Genomic DNA, 21,056 nt, shown 5'->3' on the forward strand with positions numbered 1-21,056 from the left:
TGATGGTCCTGGAAGGGTTGCCTGAATGGGTAGAAGTTAAATTTTATAGCTTAAAAAAACAACCTTGAATTTTAAACTCTATTATTTTTGTTTGATTGATTAAATGTAGCTGTCCCTCTAGGCACAGCAATCTTGGGGTGGTATACAACCATTTAAAACTAGTATTACAATAAAACAATAAAATAAATAAATTATTTTAAACTATCGCAGAACAGCAGTCAGCATCCTTTCCATTCCCAAGTCCGATGCAATCATTTGTATATCTGGGGATGTACACAGCTATGTTTCCCAACCATATTCTGCATAATCATGCCACTTCTCAGGTTTCTCGAAGCCTGAAGAATGTTTCAGGGGTGTTTCAATAGAAAAAAAAGTTGAGAAAGCCTGTCCGTAGAGTGTGATTCTCTCCCTGATGTTATTTAACATGTTCACGTGCCCTCTTGCCCAGCTAGTCTAGTGTTTTGGGCTAGAGTGCCATTAATATGCCAATGACATCCAGCTCTATCTCCTGATGGATGGTTTGCCAGATGCTCCACCAAGCTCAGTGGCTCAGTGACTGGAAGTGGGGGCAGAGTGGTTCAAAGCAAGACATCTGAAAGAGTGTGATGGTCTAGTGTGCCAGCAGCTAGGGCTCCTCTTAGTAGTGCCTTGTTTGGGCACATTCAGCAGCAGGTTGCAAACAGGACACTAGGGGGAGCCCTAATTGCTGGCACACTAGAGTATCACACTCTTCCCTAGCCACAGGACCTCTGTCCTTGAAAGGTTTGATGGGTGGGGGCGAGGGACTGTCTTCCCCAGAGGTTGAGCCCTTGCCACTGTACTTGGCTTGCTGGGCAGTGGCTCCCCTGCTGGGGTTAAGGATCTACTGCAACCCTCTCAGCTCTCCTGGAGCCTTTCTCCCCTGGAGTTGCAAGTTCCTCCCCTGCCGTAACTGCCATCTCTCCCCTCCAACTGCTTGTCACTTGCTCTTTTCCTTCTCTGGGTCTTCTGCCCTATACCTCCTTCATTCATACATCCCCAAGCCTCTGTGTTTGCTGTCCTTTTATTTCCCTATCCTTCCAGTCTTCTCCATCCATCCTGCCCCCAGGTTGGCATCTTCCAATGATCTTTGGGGGCAGCTCGTCCAACTGTCGCTGCTTCCAGGTCCATGGGCCATAGCCAGGCTATTTTCTGTTGCTGCGGGACCAGCACAGCTCCTGTACTGGGCCTGTGGTTTCAGGCTGCTGGCTGCTAGCATCCTTGGCCTTACCAGACACAGTGAGGTATCTCCGCTATGCACCCCCAGCCCAGAGTTCTGCCAGTGGCATATTTGAGGGGGGCTTGTTTCAGACCCCTAGCTCTCAACTGTAGGCTGGGGACTGGGGAAGAAATCAACATTCCCATCCAGGAGGTCAGGGGCCACCAGAAAAAGGGCTAAACCAGGAAGTGTGTGACTTCCCAGACTGGATGAACTTCAGCTTACTACTGCACAGTTGACCAGGAATTTAGAAAAGATCCTTGGTGCCTCCTTAACTATGAAGCCTCAAGTCACAAAGGTAGCATGGCTTTTGTTCTTCCACCTTCACCAGGCTAAGCTACTAGTACCCTATCTGGCCTAAGAGTACCTAGTCACAGTGATCTATGCATGCCTACCCTTAAACTCCAGCTGGTTCATAATGCAGCTGCCTGGGTTCTCACAAAAACACTTTGGGAGAGCCCATATAAAGCTACTTCTCCAACAGCTGCACTGGCTTCCAGTTGAATTCTGGATGTGGTTCAAGTTTTGGTATTAATCTTCAAGGCCATACATGGTCCAGGCCCAACATAGCCAAGGGACTGCCTATCTGAATACATTCCCCAAAAAGCATTACACTCAGCTACCGCCAATCGGCTGGAGGTTCCCGGCCCCAAGTAGGTATGCTTGGCTTCAACTAGGTCCTGGTTCCTGCTTGGTAGAATGAGCTCTTGGAGGAGATCAGGGCCATGATGGAACTTACTTAGTTCTGCAGGGTCTGCAAAATGGAGCTCTTCCACCAAGCTTACTCTCATTGCCCTCTCCACTCTCCTTTAGAGAACCAGAAAGTATATCAACCAATTGCTGATTATTATTGATAATATGGTGGGGTTTTTTTGTTGTTTTAATCCTAGGTAACTTATTTAATAGATTAAATTTTAAACAACGCCCAGAGATGGCTACTACGAGAGGAGAGGTATAGAAATCGAAGGAATAAATAATTAATAAATAATAAAGCAAAAAAACTACACTGGTCAGAAGAACTGCTTCTTCAGTACTGCTCTGATAAGACTTGAAAGGAAGAACCACATGGGCAGAACTGCTTATATAGTTCTTTCCCGTTTCGGTTTTGCTGCTGGCAACCATAGGGAGTGTCGGAGGGCATGGAAATGGTGGGTGCTATCAGCACTATGGCATTACATCACTTCCAGGAAAAAAACAAAAATGACATTAGTCTATTCTAGGAATTTCTGGAAACACTATATTTTTGCCAGAAATCTGGTGTGATTCTGGTGTGATACCTCCCTTTCATTGGAGGCCCAAGTCACAGGTATAGCCCACACAGCATTTTACCATCTTAACCAGGTGATGCTACTAGCAAACTACCTGCACTTGGACTGTCTGGCTACAGTGATACATGCAATGGTCACCTCCAGATTAGATTTCTGTAACTTGCTCTATCCAGGCCTACCCTTACCTTTGACTCGAAAATTACAGCTGTTACAAAATGCAGCTGCCAGGGTCCTCACTGGTACATCTTGGAGGGCCCATATTTAGCATGTTCTGAAGCAACTGCATGATTGCCAGTTGCAGTCCAGATCAGATTCAAGGTTTTGGTATTAACCTTTAAGGCCATCCGCAGCTTGGGCCCTGCCTATCTGAGGGACCACTTGTCTGCCTATGCCTTCTCTAAGGATCTTTGCTCTGCGGGTGTGAATTTGCTTGTGGTCTCTGGCCCCAGAGAAGTATACCTGGCCTCAACCCAGGCCAGGGCCTTTTCAGTCCTGGCCTTGGCCTGGTGGAATGAACTCCTGGAAAAGCTGAGGGTCCTGACGGGTCTGTCTCAGTTCCGCAGGGCCTGTCAAATGGAGCTCGTCTGCCAGGTCTTTGGCTGGGCTTCTGGGACAACTGGGGCCCCTCCTCCAGCCAACGCTATGTTAATTTGCTTGGCATGATGTACAGAACAGAATTGTTCAAGAGGGGATGTTGTAGTTTATATTACTGGCTGGAAGGTTGTAAATGATTCTTTTTAAAATTACATTTCTTGTAAGTTTTTAATATGTGCAATTGGCCTTGATTCTTTCTAAGAAAGGGGGACTACAAATGGAGTAGTAATCAATAAATATGTATGTGTGTTATTATGTTAATCTGCGAATCCCATACCTCTGATGTTTGTTTGACCGTAGATTGAGGAAGATTGAGGACTATACCTCCATTTTATGTGGTTTTGATGGTATTAGGACAGCAGTTCTCAACCTTGGGGTTGGGACCCCATTTGGGGTCACTTGGCCCATTCCCTGTGGTCACCAGGTTGCTCGCTGCTGCAGTGGCAGGCGGTGGAGGTGGTGGCTGGTGGTGGCTGGTGGAGGTGGCGGAGCCATGGCAATGGCTGTCTATACGCCGCCTTGATTATTGTGTGCATGCGTGCACATATGTGTTTCCAGCACCCCACTGGCTCCTTCTGCACTTGCCCAGCCTGCCCGGAGGTTCACGCCAGCGCCTGCCGAGGAATGCGCCGAAACCCTTCACTCAGCTCTTTCAAAGCTGGCAAGAAAGCGACCCCCTCCTCTCACAGATCCAAAGTTGCCCCATCCTACCTGACTCTGTCCCGCCAGCCCTGCATGCTCTGCAGCAGGGCCGCCGCAACCCCCCACCCTGTGGCAAAAGGAAGGGAGAAAGGAGAGAAGTGGCAAGCCAAGGGAGCATGACACACACCCAACCCTGGCCCAGGACAGCAAGCAATGTGGACGTGGCGGCAGCAGCAGCCCCCTTCTTCTTCCCGGGCAGGGCCCTTGCCCCTGTCCAGTCACCTCCTGGCCATGGCTGGGGGGCAGTGGAAGCGCCTCCACAGCGCTAGCCGGCACCTCCTCCGGCTGGGTCCCCACTGGTCTTCGGCACTGAAGTTGGGGTCGCAGCGAAGAAAAGGTTGTGATCCACTGTATTAGGGGATTGTGATTGATTTTATGTGGGGGTTTTAGTCTGTTGTGTCGCCCACCATGAGTCCATGGAGAGTGGCTGGATATAAATCAAATAATCAAATTAATAAATGTGGTCCTTCCCCCTCTTATTTTAATGAGATTTTTGTAGGCCTACCAGGCATGTGTGTGCACATGTTGCCAAGCAAGCCATTCTTCTACATCACCTTACTTTATACTTATTTTATTCTTGGGCAGGTCTGCTCTGAAAGTAAGTTCATCAATCTGTACTAGACAAGCTGGGGATCTTATCAGGGATCCAGAGCCTTAGATTCTTACAAAGTACAAATGAATGAGGTTATTTTTACCATGGCTCTCAGATTTCAAGTAAAAAAAAAAAGAAAGATATCTGCCCTCTTCAGTAATTCAGTGTATATAAGAGTTCAGCTGTGTGCTGTTTTGAGCGATAGGTTAACAAATGCTATCAGTTGTAAACTCAAAATGCCAAATATGCCTTTAAAATTTATTAGATAACACATTTTTTTCTTAGAGATATTCCATTACTAGGTAATTGAAGACATTGGACTTTAAATATTTAATATCCAAGCTACCATAAAAAACAAAGTGCTTGATCAATAGACTTCATAGCTTGAAACATTTGAACACTTTGACTAAATAACAAGCTTTTCCCAAATGGATTCAGTCTGTTTTTTTTTTTAAATAAAGTGTAACAGAATTTAACAGAAATGCTTTGATTAATTAAGCAATTAATTACCTATCTTTATAGTCCATCCCTTGCCCAGAGGCTCAGAGTGGATTGTAACATTTAAAAATATACAGTTTAAGGTTTCCAAAAATAGAAATTTAAAAATAAAATTTAAATAAAAATCTAAACAGTAATTTGCCCAATGCCACATCCTTATCATGTAAAATATAATTCCCTGGATGAAAGTTAGTTAGGTAGATTTGGACAGGGAGGCCAAATTGTTGGTGTTGCTATAGGGCAGTGGTCCCCAACCCCCGGTCCGGAGACCGGTGCCGGTCCATAGATCAGTCAGAACCGGGCCACGGTTCCTCCTTGTCCTCCTTCCTGGCTGCAGCCTCAGGGGCTGCCCTGCCACTCTGCCACCGACTCACCTTTGGTGCTCTCCAGTGGCAGCCATGGCTGAGGCTCCCCCTTGGCATGGCACTGTGCAGCTACTGCTGGCAGCCCCCCCCCCCAGCGGGCAGCGGGAAGTCACGGGCGCTGGCGGGAAAGCAAGTGGAGCACGGGCTCAGGCAGTGGCAGCAATGTCCCTCAGCAAAAGACTACCCCCCTGCCGGGCCTCAGTAAAATTGTCAAGGGTTAACCGGTCCCCGGTGATAAAAAGGTTGGGGACCACTGCTATAGGGCATCAACAATAGGCTGAGTGAAATAGTTCTGTTTTACATGTTCTGAAGAACTGTTTATGGTCCTTGAAAAGGCCCTTATCCTGGTTGGGGCCAATTTAATTTCTTTGAGTCTAGGGATCCTAAGAAGATTTTGCTCATTCGATCTCAGTGTACTTTGTGGGACATAGTGGGAGAAGCGGTCCTGAGACATGATTGTCTCAGACCATTTAGTGCTTTATAGGTCAAAACCAAAACCTTGAACTTGATCTGGTCTTCAGTCTGGAGCTAGTGGAGTTGGGAGAGCCTGGGTCATATATGTGCTCTCCATTGGACCCCACTAAGGACCCACACTACTGCATTCCAAACCAGTTGAGGTTTCTGTAGCAACTTCAAGAGCAACACTGTGTAGAGCAAGTTACAGTAAACTAACATGAAGGTGACAGTTGCATGGAACACAGTATCTGTTGGAGGCTAATTATCATACCTGGTGGAGTTGGTAAAATGCTTGGCAATAGATAACGGGTCATCCAGGATCACAGCCAAACTCTTTACGGTCACCAAAGCTATTAATTGGACCCATCAAGAACTGCCTCACCTGGAGCATACTGGATTTAACTTCTGCCAACTCTGTTTGTTTGCTTGTTTATTTAATATATCGCCCTCCCTGAAGGCTCAGGGTGGTTTACATGAAATGGGAACAATACAATTAACTCAGTTTATAGTGATGTGGTAACAACAGTAACAATAACAACAATATAATGATAGTAATAAACATTGTAGAATAGTAGAATACTAGAAGCATGGATTAACTTGTACTGAGGCCCAGTGGTTTGGGCGGGTCTGTAATGATTGTCAGAGGGAGGCTTGGGGGGGGGGCAGTGGGAAGTGATGGTTCAGATCGACCTCAACCAAGTGCCTACTGGAGAAGCTCCCTTTTGCAGGCCCTGCGGAACTATACGAGTTCCATTACGGCCCATGTGGGGGCCAGAATGGAGAAAGAGCTGGCCCTGGTTGAGGTCAAGCAGGCTTTCTTGGGGCCAGGGACCACCAGAAGGTTGGAGGTGGTAGAGCGCAAGGATCATTGAGGGGTGTAGGTGGAGAGGCGATCCCTCAGGTATACTGATACCAGACCACGTATGGCCTTAAAGGTGATAACCAAAAGCTTAAGCCTGATCCAGAATTCGACCAGAAGCCAGCACAGCTGTTGGAGGATGGCCTGGATGTGGGACCTCCGAGGTGTTGCTGTGAGGACACTAGCAGATGTGTTCTGGACCATTTGTAGTTTCCGGATCAAGGATAAGGGCAGGCCAGCATAGATCAAGTTGCAGAAATCCTGTCTAGAGGTGACCATCTCGTGGATCACTGTGGTTAGGTGTTCCAGGGCCAAGTAGGGTGCTAGTAGTTTGGCTTGGCGAAGGTGGTCGAATGCCAGCCATGTTACCAACATGATCTGAGCCTCCAATGAAAGGGAGGCATCAAGAATCACTCCCAGGTTCCTGGCAGAGTGGGCCACTCTAAGTGCCGTCCATCCAGGTTGGTGAGGTGAGCTTCCTTGCTTGGACCTTTACTGCCCAGCCCCCAAAAGGGTTGAGCCAATCCACCATGCAAGAAACTTGGCCAAGTAATCTGGGGGTTCAGAGAGATGGCTGTCTATCAACAGATATAGGTGAGTGTCATCAGCATATTGATGACATCCCAGCCCAAAACTCGAGACCAGCTGAGAGAGGGAGCGCATATAGATATTAAATAGCATTGAAGAGAGCATAGCTTCCTGCAGAACCCTGCATACCAGAGTGTGCTACTGGGAGGATATCTCCCCTAATGTCACTCTCTGTTCCTGACCTTGGAGAAAAAAAAATTAGGGTCAGGTTATTAATCTCCTGGAGAAGGGCCCAGATCTCATCATCACCAGCTTTCACCAGCTATGTGGGACACAGGGCACATGGTAGGCCGAACAGCTGCCAGAGTCTTGTCCACATCAGCCAAGGGGAATAGACTGAAGCAGTCCAAAATAGGACCTTGAAACGGCCAAGTGGCCGCCAGTTCCCTAACTGTATCCAAGGCAGAGTGACAGGATTTTCTCTGCAAAAAAAGCCCACAAAAGCCTCACCGCTGAGATCCAATCGTTTTAGACAGTCCTGTAATTAAGGACATCAGAGATCAAATTGTTTTAAATAATTGCGCTGGGAATGGGCTGGTGGAGGCAATGGAGGCCATAATGTAATCACTGTTAGTGGCCTTTGCAACCATCTCATAATCATTCATATGCATGAGTTTACCGTCAAACTTATTCTAGCCAACTCAGTTCCTGTTTCTGTTAATGCAGCTCCAAGGTGTACCATTGAACAAGATTGGGGCAGGAATGTCAGGAAGCAATCTCATCAAAGGGCTTTGGATAGACAATTATGCCAGTCTTCTGCTAATGCATCTACTGAGTCATCAGGGAGCATTGGATCCTGCAGAGCATTCCAGAAACCTATTGTCTCCTTGGGCAAACATAAATCTGTTCTCTGCCTATACAGGGAGGGAGGAGGATATTGACCTTTAGAGCAAAATGGTCCTATGCTGGCACTCTTCTGGATTGTACTGGGACAATATTTTCATCTTGTTTTTGTTTTGTGGTTACATGGAAAGGCTGACCAATGGCTGATCAATATTTATCTCTGCCCTCTTCTGGGATGTGGCATTGTTGTACCTGCAGAAGTAAACAGGACATATAGGAAGCTCTGCCTACAGTGTATGTTGCCATAAGCCATCCAAGGTAAACTGCAAAGTGCACCCTATTAAGTCTGAGATGACAGAGCCTTATTTCACATGATAATGCCCCATAGGAGGCTTGTACAACCCAAACGGATGGGGATTCTGAACAAGTTTTGATCACTTGATCCTAATGTTCACCATTGGGTCCCAGTGGGGACCTAAGCTGCTGCATTCTGGAAAGCCAGGAGGGTGAAAAGCTAGGAAGGTGGAAGCCTTACTGACCTCGCACAACAGGCCATTCAGTGAGGCCATTCAATACAATGAGGACCATGACACGGAATGCACTTGTTTTGCCCATTAGAAAGGTGGCACCACCAGAAACCCCTGCTCAGATGAGCAAAGTTACTGCACAGGGAAGAGACAGTCCTGCAAATATTATAGATTTAGGCCATGAATGACTTTGTATGTGATAGTCAATACTTTGAATTACTCATGGTAACTCATGGGCTGCTAATAGAGTGACTGAGAAGTGAGAATATGCTCTGTCTTGCCGGCCCTGAGGAACTGTTTAAGGGTTGACTGGCACCAAAGAGATTATTATGTATGCCTGCTGAGTTGCGTTTGGATTGCTAAGATGTTGGCAGGCCTGTCCTAGAAAGTAATGGAGACCAAACAGATTGGTCAGAGTAACTGAGCTGGCAAATGAAAGTTTCCTCCTGTACTTAGAAAAAAAGCTTACAGTTCAATCCTAAACAGAATTGAAGCAAATCACTTTAAAACAGTGTTACTCTGCTTAGTATTGCAATGCTAATCATGTTCATAATATGACAATTTACTACTGCTTTAAATCGAAGGGATTATTTAAAAAATATAGTCATATAAATTTCCAGTTATTCATACTTTTGGACATATTTTATACTTCAGTTTCTACATACTATTGAAATAAATTTGTTTCTTTTCAATGTTTTTCTTTTTATATGTACTGTTCTTTTCTTTTTTTTAAGCACAGTATCCGATGTATCTTTCTGAGCATTGCTGCATATTCATCAGGACTACTATAACATTCCAGACTTCTGAAAAATGTTTTAGAGGGTCCAATAAATATTTTACATTTTTAAAGCTTTCCTGAGACATTTTAACTCCACCTTTAATGACATAAACACCAAAATAAATGCTAGTATGACCTCAAATTTTTGAACCTAAACATGGAGAAACCTGTATTACCAATACTCCAATAAAAACTTTTTATTAATTCATTGGCAGGTACAGTTCTCTTTCTAGTTAAGACAGTGGTAAAGCAATCAATGATTGCATGCCCCAAGCAGCTTTACTGAGCAATAAAGCAGTTTGGTTTAAAATCACAAGATTAAAAAAAATGTTTCAAAACTGGAAGCATTATAAGTATATTGCTAAAGATGCAGGCCATTTTACAGTGTTTAGTGGGGCAAATGTGCATAGAATTGCAGATTTAACCAATCAGTTTTTTTGGTTTGGTGCTGGTTTTCCTATTGTGGCATGGTGCCAAAAACAACCCACACATTAATCTCAATTCTAAAAAATAGATTTTATTAGGAATTTAATCAATTCATGTAGCTTCTGCAAAGGTATTTACTGCCAAATGCTGCTGCTGCCTCAACACTCGGCAGCCATTGCTGGGCGGAGGATGTGGCAGCAAAAGAACTTGGTGGCACCTGAATGAGGTCTACATGCGCAAGCCAGGTGTGGCGGGGGTGGTGCGGGGTAGCAGATTTAAAGGGAGGCTGGGTGACCATGCGGCCTCTGCTGCCCACCACCTCAGCCACCGGCTGCCTCGGCCATCTGCTGCACCTTGGCCAGTTTTTGAGCCGTAGCTACAATGGACGGGCTAAGTCCACTCCTTTGTTTTAGTTAATTGGTTTTGCTTTTAAAAAGCCCATAATGATGCTTACAGCCTGGGCTTGCTGACGGGGGGGGGGGGGGTGGCCTCCAGGTCAGCGGCACCTTGCAGGCGTCAGATGGTGCCAGTTTCAAAGAACTCAAGGGGCGGATCTTCTGGAACTCCTGAGGGCCCTCAGTGCCTCAGGGGGCTATGCTGCGGACTCTCTCAGAGAGGGAACGCCTGCTTCTGCAGAGAGGGAACACCAATTCTTTGTGCTGCCACCTGGTGGGGGGGCTGGAGGATCCATTGGAGGGCAGGTCTCGCCACTGGCCTCCCCCTGTTTCATTCATTCCCTGTCTTCAGGGATACCCCTTTCACCAGGAAGGTGGTGTTGGGCATCCAGCCTTTCCTCCTGGCTCAGTTCCTGGAGGGAGGACATTCCAGCCTCCCCCTTCCCCCCCCCCGCAAGGGACACTTGGTGCCAGGGGTCCTTTCATGGCTGCTGAAGTGTTGGGTGGAGGCCAGGGAGCAGTGCCAGAAATCAGATAGTCCAAACAGGAAGGTAGACCTACACGATGGTTACTAGGATATCGATGAGCCTCCAGGGATTCACACCCCTACAAAGCTCTGTGGCAAGCCTTAAGCAGGTGCTCTATAGACATGTTTATTTTCATCAGTCCTGTGGAGCTGGCTGCCCAGACCAGTGTCAAAGGTAAGAAGAAGAATGCAGCCAACTACGAGAGTGAATGGAATTTGCTGGAGTGGCTGTGGGGCTTTGACAAGTATCTGGGTCTGATGACTGCTGTCTTCCCAGAGAGAGGGTGGCAATTGGCTAGACACCTTCTGAATGCTAAGATACTTGGGAGTTGAGGTGGCCACCTTGGGGTATGATGAAGTTTTCCTCAAACAGGAATCCAGCAATTTGCACACTTGGTGGGACAGGTGAAACTCCAACGCTTGGCTGTTCACCTTTGGCTCCCACTCAAAGGATAGTAACAGTGCTGAGGGGGCTCACTCTTTAGTGTGGAGGGAACCTTGTGGGGTCTGCTGGGAATATAATCAGGGGGGGCTGTACACATAAGAAGTGTAAATACACACACAGGTGCAGAGGATCACATCCAAGGAATGAGTGCCATCCATAGCTTGGGCCCTGCTTATCTGAGGGACCGCTTGTCTGCTTATGCCCCCAACAGGGTTCTTCACTCTGTGGTTGCGAATCTGCTTGTGGTCCCTGCCCCCAGAGAAGCACGCCTGGCCTCAACCTGGGCTAGGGCTATTTTAGTCCTGGCTCTGACCTGGTGGAATGAGCTCCTGGAAGAGCTAAAGGTCCTAACAGAGCTGTCTCAGTTCCGCAGGACCAGCAAAACAGAGCTTTTTCACCAGATCTTGGGTTGAGGCCGGGTTTCAGGGACAACTAGGGCCCCTCCCCTGGCCAATTCTATATCACTCTGTGAACTTATACCTGTGATGGTTGACTATAGATTGGGGAGGACTGGAGATTATGCTGCCGTTTTATGGTATTGGGGATTTATGATTGATTTTACCGGGGTTTTAATCTGTTTTCATGTAAAAAATAATCAAGTGATATGCCTTACTTTGACAAACATGGGATTCAAATTAGAAGCACTATATTTGTTTATTTTCTTCATTTATATCCCATCTTTCTCTCCAATGGAGACACCTCATCAATGTTATCACAATAACTGCTCTTTGAGTTAGCTAAGGCTGTATTTGGCCCCAGGTCACCCAGCAACCTTCTTTGGCACAATGTAGATTGGAATCCAGTTCTCCCAAGTCCTGGCCTGGCACTCTAACCACTACAACATGCTGGTTCTGTATGCACTATTATTTATTAAACTTCAGATATTGGTGAGCATATTTCAGATATATTTTGGATAAAGTTATTTCAGTACAAATAAATTAGGGACATTCAATTTGTGATTTTCCAAGAAGGATATAAATATTTGGTGGCAATCATGTGTGAGAGACCACTCTTTCTTTTAGCTAATACAAGAAAGCCATTACACATTCCAGGAGAGTACGCAGCAGTGTAATTCAGGCTCCTAGGCCTCATTTCATATTCCCTAGCAATCAGGGCTTGAAAATAGTGGAAGGATATAGGGATATTGCACCTCATGTCATTCAGCAATTCATCTGGATGACTAAAATCCTCTGGATAAATAAAAGCTCCCAAAGGCCTGATTCCAACTCAGTATTTATCAGTTAGGAAGATGGCTTCAGCAATATAACTGCTTACAATTGGATTTGAAACAGCAGGGAGAAAAATGAGGTAGCTCTTTAGAGCTCTCATGTGAGACATGGAGGGTTCTCTTGAGAGAAGTAAGTGAATGTTAAATGTAGCACAGCTGGTGTCTTAACTTTCAGAGTGAATAGCATGCCCAGAGGGGTGGGGTTCTCATAAATATCAAATGATGCAGAACCAACTTAGCAATGAGTGAAACACATAAATTGTTATGGAAAATGTGTATCTGTTTTATTATCATTATACTTGTACTATATTAATATTCAGCTGAAATTGTGGTTGGCACACACGACTGCTGAATGACTAATAGTCCCTTCTACAGAGATTGTTCAGTATAAATCCTCAACAGTGACAGTGAGTAGAAACATGTAAAGCTGCATAAGACACCAAACCCACATGGACCTGAAGTTCAAATGCAGAGCCAATAAACAGCACTGTTTCAGCAGTCCTTTTGGGTACTCATGGTTTCATCCCATTGGTTCACTCATTTAGCGCCAAGATACTTTCGAGTGACTTATTTTATTTATCTGAGATTGAGATATTTATAAATTCACCATGGTAGCTGTGTTGCTCTGAAGGAATAGAATAAACTTTGAGTCCAGTGGCACCTTAAGACCAGCAACATTTAATTCTGGATATAAGCTTTTCTGTGCATGCACACTTCATGTATCTGATGATGTGTGCATGCATGCAAACACTTATATCTAGAGTTAAATGTTATTGATCTTAAAGGTGCCACTGGACTCAACAGTTATTTATAGTCTGTCTTTCTCCCTGAGACTCAAGGCGAATTGCATAAGTCCTTACATAAATATAAATCCTTAAATTCAGTAGGATGATGAGAAATATATAATAAATAATGCACCAGGACTCGGACAAGTTATACATATTATACACAATAGTTTTATATTAGCGATCCCCAACCTGTGGGCTGCGGACCACATGTGGTCCTTCGACTAATGTTCCTTATGTTCATTGTTGTGGCGTGTCTGTAACTTATTTTGAAGGGATGTTTAAACATTACCATAGCGATCAGAGAGCGTTAGGGCAGTGGTTAAGAGTAGAGGAGTAAACAACCCCCCCCCCCACCGGGCCTCAGTAAAAGGCGTTGAGTGGTCCCCGACATTGAGTGGTCCCCAGTGATAAAAAGGTTGGGGACCACTGGTTTATACAATGCAACAAATGACATTACATAATCAGAAAATTTGCAGAAATTTGTAGGAACATTTGTGGCTTACTCAGGTAGGTCATCCCACAGGGAAAGGGCCAAATCAGAGAAAGCATGTATATGGGCAGTTGGTGATCTTGCCCATTAGCAAAGTGGCACTTTAAAGGTCCCTGTTCAGACGACACTCTTCTGCTAAGCCTATGGTTGAGGCCAAAGCAGTTTAACACCATATGGGCCTCCTTCCTCTCCTCTCTCTTTCCTTCCTCTTATTCCTCTCCTGGCATATACAACCAGGCAGGCAAGCCAGATGGAGGTTGAGTGGGGGGGAGGGGGCATTGTTAATTGCTGATAATTTAACTGTTAACTACAAAGATCTTGGGAGGCATCTGGAATGAATGGGGGCACAAGTGGCTTTCTCTTCAATCCTGCTTGTCAGGGAAAGAGGAATGAGTCAGGAGCTAAAGATAATGGAGGTAAACTGCTGGCTGCATTGGTGGTGCTGACAGGTGAGATTTGGATTCTAGGACTACAGGATAGGTTTTCTAGAAGACGGCTTGCTACCACACGATGGGCTTCACTTATCCAAGTTGGGGAAGAATGTGTTTGGCAGAAACTTGGTAAGATTCATCAGGCAAGCTTTAAACTGAAACCACAAGGCAAAGGAGATGTCCAATGTAGATATTCTAATGTAGGAGAGCAAATACCAATGGACTGCCTGGGAAGGATGGTTCAAATAGAACCATGGTTAAGAGGCTTCAGGGGCCTATATACCAATGCCCAAAGCAGGGGCAATAAAAAGGAAGAGTGCAAGAGCTTTTCATGTAGACAGAAACTTGGCATTACAGAAACTTGGTGGAATATCATTTATCAAATGGTGAAAGAACCTATGAGAGGCTCGGCCATACTCAATACTGACCTGCTGGCACCAGCTGGTGGATGTAATGAAGGAGGTAGGAAACCTGGGGGGGGGGGAGTGACCATATCCTCCAAGAATTTCTTATAAGATGGGAGGCCAAGAAAGTTTGTAGTCAAACAAATCTTTTAGACTTTCATAGGGCAGACACTCAGACACATGATGAGAATCATCCCTTGGATCAGAATACTGGAAGAGAAAGGAGCAAGTGACGTGTGGGTTCTCTTTAAACAAGAGCTATTGCATGCTCAATCCATGACTATTCCAGCAAGACAGACACATGATAAGGGATCCAAGAAGTTTATTTGGATGAACAGAGAACTTCAGAAAGAGCTAAAGAAGAAAGAGGAAATGTTAAAGATATGGAGGGAATGACAGAGGTCTAAGAAAGGTATCTGCAGGTTACTAGGCACTGTAGCTCAGCCATCAGCCAAGGCTGGAAGTGAGCTGAGAGTGGCCAGGGAAGCCCACTATAACATGGAAAGCTTTTTCAGAATAGGCCTGCTGTTGCGTGAAGATGGAGAAACTCTGACAGAGGACAAAGTGAAAGCAGAAAGTCTCAGTACCTATTTTGCCTCTGTGTTTTCACAGAAGAATATGGAAACATCTAGGGATGGTAGTAGATAAGGTATAGTATCTGGGTGGCAGATTGACATGGATAGAGAGGTTGTTGAGAGACACACGGCTGTACTGATTGAGTTCAAATCCCCTGGACCAGGTGATGTGCACCAATGAGTGCTCAAAGAACTTTCTGGAGAGCTTGCAGAACCCTTGTCCATTATCTTTAGGACTTCTTGGAAAACTGGAGAGGTGCCAGAGGACTGGAGGAGAGCGAATGTTATCCCAACAGATGCAAATCAATAAGAAGTGTAGAGTTCTACATCTGGGTCACAAACATGAGAATCATGCATATTGGATAGGAGATACACTTCTGGGTAGCTGTGTATGTGAACATGATCTTAGTGTACTTGTGGACTGTAAGCTAAATATGAGCAGACAGTGTGATGCAGCAGTAAAGAAGTCAAATGCAGTCTTGGGATATATCAGAAGAGGCATCACATCAAAATCACAAGATGTATACTGCATTGGTCAGACCAGTGCACACAGCGAACAGTGTGCAGTTCTGGAGGCCTCACTTCAAAAAGGACATGGACAAAATTGAGAGGGGTCAGAGGAGAGTGATGAGAATTATCCAGGGCCTTCCCTTTGAGGAAAGACTGAGGGACTTGGGAATGTTCACCTGGAAAAGAGTCGGTTGAAATGGGACATGTTTGCTCTCTTTAAGTATTTGAAAGATTGTTACTTAGAGGAGGGCATGGAAAGGTTCCTGTTGGCAGCAGAGGACAGAACCTGCAGTAATGGGGAGGGGGGGATTTCACAGAGTAGTTCAGCAATGGAATTGACCACCTAAGGAAATGGTGAGCTCCTCCTCACTGATAGTATTCAAGCAGCTGCTGGACAGATACTTATCCTGGATGCTTTAAGCTGATCCTGCATTGAGTATGGGGTTGGACTAGGTGGTCTGTATGGCCCCTTCCAACTCTATGATTCTATTATTCCAAATGTCTTCTCAATTTCACAGAAGTTTTTGAAACACAATAACCATGCTTGAACCATATACATTAATTTCTAAGATGGGAAATCAAAATGATGAGTCAAAATTGAAGTAATGAACTAAAATAGCTCAATTTTTCTCCTGGCAATGGCACCTAAAATTTGCCATCTGATAGTACAGTTAATCTAAAAAAAAAACAAAACCAAATAGTTGTGAGGGGCATCTGCTACTGCCAACAGTAATTAAACCAGGTTTCATTTAAAAATTATGTATGCCATAAAAAGTGTAATATCAATTGTACAAAGTACCCTTTGGCATCACTAGGATTTTTTTTCTTTCTCTCTTTCAGTAATGTCCCAGTTATTATATGCATGGTGGGGTAAGGTGGAGGGTTTCTATATTCTCTCTAAGCATAGCTTTTATCTGCCTCATTAGACCTTTTTTACCCAAGATTTAATATCTGAAAAAATAAAGCACAATTTTATGTTTATTTGATGATGGTGTCCATGAACGTAGGCAAGTTTCATGTAAGTTCTTATGATCACCATGATGAATTTCTTTACACTGGGATGGTTACCAGAGATGGCTTTAGACCAAAACTCCAAAGGTGAAAGTAAGCCCATTCAGCCCATTTCCGTTCAGAGAGATCATTTCCTCTTGCACCACAGATTTTGCCTCTGTCTTGGAGCCATCTTGATGTAGTAGTTAAGAGCAGTGACTTCTAATCTGACAAGCCAGGTTTGATTCCCCACTCCTCTACATGCAGCCAGCTGGGTGACCTTGGGCTCATCACAGCACTGATAAAGCTGTTCTGACTGAGCAGTGATATCAGGGCTCTCTCAGCCTCTCCCACCTCACAGGGTATCTGTTATGGGGAGACGAAAGGGAAGGCGACTGTAAGCCATTTTGAGACTCCTGGTAGGCTTTCCTCTGCTCCCATGTTTTTCTCCCCTGCTTAATTAGATTGGCAGGTATATGCACTAAAGCTGACCAATCCAAGTTCTTGGAGAGGAAACACTGTAGTCTGACATTGCATGTGAGCCAGCAAAGGGGAGCGGTATTCACGATCCATATCTCTTGGCCACATTCTTGGTGGGCAGGCAAGGAAAAGCATGGTTATGGTCATATTACCATTTCAAGCTAGGGCAGGCATACCCAAATGTTCGTAAACTCAAGTGGAAATAGCTTAGTGGGCCCACAGTAATAATTACATTTAAAATTAAGTTTATCTGTTGCAGTTCAGCCTTAATTTACTTAGAGAAAGGTATTATTGACAGCTTATAGGACTTACTTCCAAGTAAATTTCCTTACTTCTGAAACCTTATAAATAATTTGCATGAAAAAGTTTGCAATAACTATATTGACTTTTTGATCCAGACAACCTTGCATGTGTTCTCTCCCCTAGTTAATGCAGAACTTGCTGCTATGAATTTTTGCATGCTGGCTGAATACAAACTCTGAGAATGAAAGAGAGGCCCATTCCACACAAAAACCAATGTTGCCAATTGCTTTCACAAAGCAATAATGTTATTTTAAATAGTGGAATCTCAGTGTTCTGCATACCTTCATTTGTAATGGAATCCAGTAGCGTTTCATTCGTTCCCCACAGGTTTCCGGTCTTGCAGGAATCGCTAGAAAGGAAGCGTTTTTTTCTGTGCTTGTTCCCGCCCCTGACCATCAATCAAATGAACAGCCAACAGGCGGTTGTTATCATGCTCCCGAAAAGTCCCTTTCCCTTTAAGCACAGTTTAAAAAAAAAAACACACGCGTTTCAACAAATATGCCTTGATTCCTCGCAACGTAGTAGAGACCCATCTAGCTGGCGTGTGAGCTGGTGAGTCATTGTTATCACGCTCCCCCGAGTGAAAGCCCCTCCCCGCACAGGCGTGATTTTTGCCCGAAATTAAAGGGAACTGGCAAACAGGGGGCTGTGTTGTGCTTAGGGGAGCTTTAAAGCACTTCTGTGGAGGGACTGTAGGCGGAGAAGCCTCGCTGGGTGAATCAAGCGTCACTGGTTCATTGCTTTCCCAGCTTGCTCCGAGGGGAAAAAAATGGTGATCGCTTCGCCGGAAGTTCGGAGGAGAGAGCCAGGGCTTTGTTGCAACCGCAACATTGAGAACGCACATGTCTTTTTCGCAAGTGTTGCAGTTTGTTGGCAGGAGTGTAGTGATTTTCTGAAGGTGAATCCACTTTTCCCAATTCCCCGGAAATCACTACAACGAAGTGATTTTAGCGCTCGTTTTACAGGAGTGTTGCAGATTGTGTGCGACATCATGCGGAACGTCAAATTTGTAGCGTTTACAATTTGTAAGACTTCTGCTACTTTTAAGTCGTGGAAATGGACCAGAGTGTTCTTTTCCTAGTTTGAAATGCCCAGATGTTATCACAATTAAAACCTATTAAAGGGCCCCACTTTTACAATATAGCTTCTTCTATAACTTTCAGATTGCTCTGCATATCACTTCGGAGAAATTTTGTAAAGAAAACACATTATCTGAGGTTTTGGTGCATAGTTTTAAACACATATAGATACATATTTTAAATGGAATTTGTTATAAAACATTTACTCTGTGTAATGAGAAATCATTACTGAAAGCTCTATTGTAGTTTAAACCCTAGCACTCCCTATTTTAAACCTGTTAAAATATTTTCCCACCACACAACTCTCCTGCCAGAAACAAGTTTAAACAATAGTTTCACTTTTTAGTAATGACATTCTGAGCTGGCGCATTGTTCAAAACTGGTCCCACAGATATCTAATTTTAAGTAGGATAAAATGTGTTATTAGACCATATTAGGATTTTCAGCCAGAAAATTTATCTCATACTTTACTGACTTAAGGAAACTATGTCACCATATGTGGTGCCTTACGACTTTGGACTACTGTATTCTAGAAACGAACAAATTTTGTCACAGCAGCCTGATCCGTGACAGATTTGAACTGCCGCAGGGTGTTTATGGACCAGAACTATGGAGTCTGTTTAAACTCATCAGAAAGTGAGTTTAATGAATAGGCTTAAAGCCTCATCTATTTGCTGCTATTTTATTGTTTGCTAAGTTGGCTAAACTCATTCACAATTGTTCTCAGTATTGCTGATCTCACATCTATAAGATAGCTCATGGTAAAACTTCAGCTCTGATACAGCTGGTGATATAACCATTATATATTTCCCATAGGTTTTTAACATTACACATCTTAAGTTAATATTTTGACTTAATGGGATTTTCTTTATAATGAATATAAACTTTTTGGTATGGGAAGCTCTTTTATATTAGCAAATGGGGTTTATATTTTTTTATTGTTTGTTTGTATACCGCTTTTCCTGTTTTTTCAAGCAGACTCTTCACCACTACACCAATCTCCATTTTACAGGCCTGGTAGAACTGAAGAAAGTCCTGCAGAGCCCAGATCTTGACCAGAAGTGTGTTCCAAAACCCAAATTGGAGGGGATGGGGGGGACTGGAACTGGAACCATAAAAACCCAACTGATAACAGTCAGGACCTTCAAAGGTTAAATGTCTGTACTAATATTAAAATCAGATAACTTTTATTGTGCACAATTTTAAAAACATGTTTTAGTGCAATACATGCACTAATTAGAGAACACACCATTGAAATTTTTGGCAGCCTTTGGCTGATAAATAGACATATTCATTAATTGATTGACTTTAGTACTTTATAGGTCTTACTTTGGTGCTTTTATTGGTTGCTATACATATTTAATATGTGTAATGAATTGGTGTGTTAAACGAGAGCTCTGAAGAAGGCCCTACATGGGCCGAAATGTGTTAGGGCTGTTGGTTCATACAGTGTACAGTACACTGTTTTGCAGTAGCCTATGGGCTGTATATATGTTTTCAATTTTCTAATGTTTTTTTTTATTGTGCACAATAGAAGTTATATAATTTTAACATTAATATAGACATTCAACCTTTGAAGGCTCTGATTGTTATCAGTTGGGTTTTTATGGTTCCAGAAGCCTGTTCTACCAGGCTGGAGCAAGGGCGATTCATGATATGCATACCTGTGCTTGATTATAGGGCACCAGGAACTATTAGTTGGTCCCCTTTTTGGGAAAGCAACTCCTGCCTGAAGATATAATGAGAAAGGAGGTCTCAAAAATAGGATTATTCCAGACCATTAAAGGCTAATACCAAAACCTTGAACCAGATCTGGTGGAGCACAGGAATTCTGTGTGCACTATGGACAGAGCCCGTTGTACTTGTAAATACAATGGGCACTAGGTGTGCTTTTGGGGCCAGGGAGAAGGCTCCCCCCCCCCGAGCCCAGAAGCGCACCCATGGCCTCCTCGAAGGCTGGATTCTGAGGCATTATACAATTTTGAAGTCCCACCTTCAAAACTCAAGGAATATTTCCAACCCAGGGGTAGCCAACCCAGGGGTGGGGCCTGGAGAGCTCCTGGAATAACAGCTCACCTGCAGAGTATAAAGATCAGCTCCCCAGGCAGAAATGGCTACTTTGGACAGGGTTGGGGTGGAGAAGAAAAAATTAAGGCCTCCCATACAGGTTGTTGTTGAATTGAAAGACTTGAGGCCTCCTGCACATGGTTGTTGTGCAGATGAAACAGGAGACAAAAGAAACTCCGCAACAGCATCCAGTTTCATCTGCAGAATAATGCTGTGCAGTGGCCTCAAATCTGCAGACAGTGGCAAAGAAGAAATACACATGGCTTGGCTGAGCAGTATTTTAAGTGAGAAGGGGCCTTTCTGTGGCCTCCCTATCAGCCATTTGGCAGAAGGAGAAATCCCCCCCTTTAAAAGGAATGCCCACCCGCATGCCCTGAGGCTCCCCCGCATTGCTCTCGGAAATGCCTCACTCATGGGCTGTTAAAGGCTCATTCGCAGCAGGCCTGAAGGGGGGGGAGGGGGAGCCCTCTGCAGCCTCCTGCCAGCTCTGTCAGGGTTCTGAGGCAATTTACAATTGGACTTGACAGTTAGGACAGCCTTGGGGCTAAAAGGGCTGGTGCAGCCTGTCAAAGCCTCTGTTCTCATGCCTCTTGGCAGCCCTACTGACCTCCTCTCCCTGCGGTGGTCAGGAGCAGACTGGTAGCGATGTCTTCAGATTGCCTCTGGCCAGGC

Source organism: Paroedura picta, chromosome 1, assembly GCF_049243985.1.
Source record: "Paroedura picta isolate Pp20150507F chromosome 1, Ppicta_v3.0, whole genome shotgun sequence".
NCBI classification, from domain to species: domain Eukaryota; kingdom Metazoa; phylum Chordata; class Lepidosauria; order Squamata; family Gekkonidae; genus Paroedura; species Paroedura picta.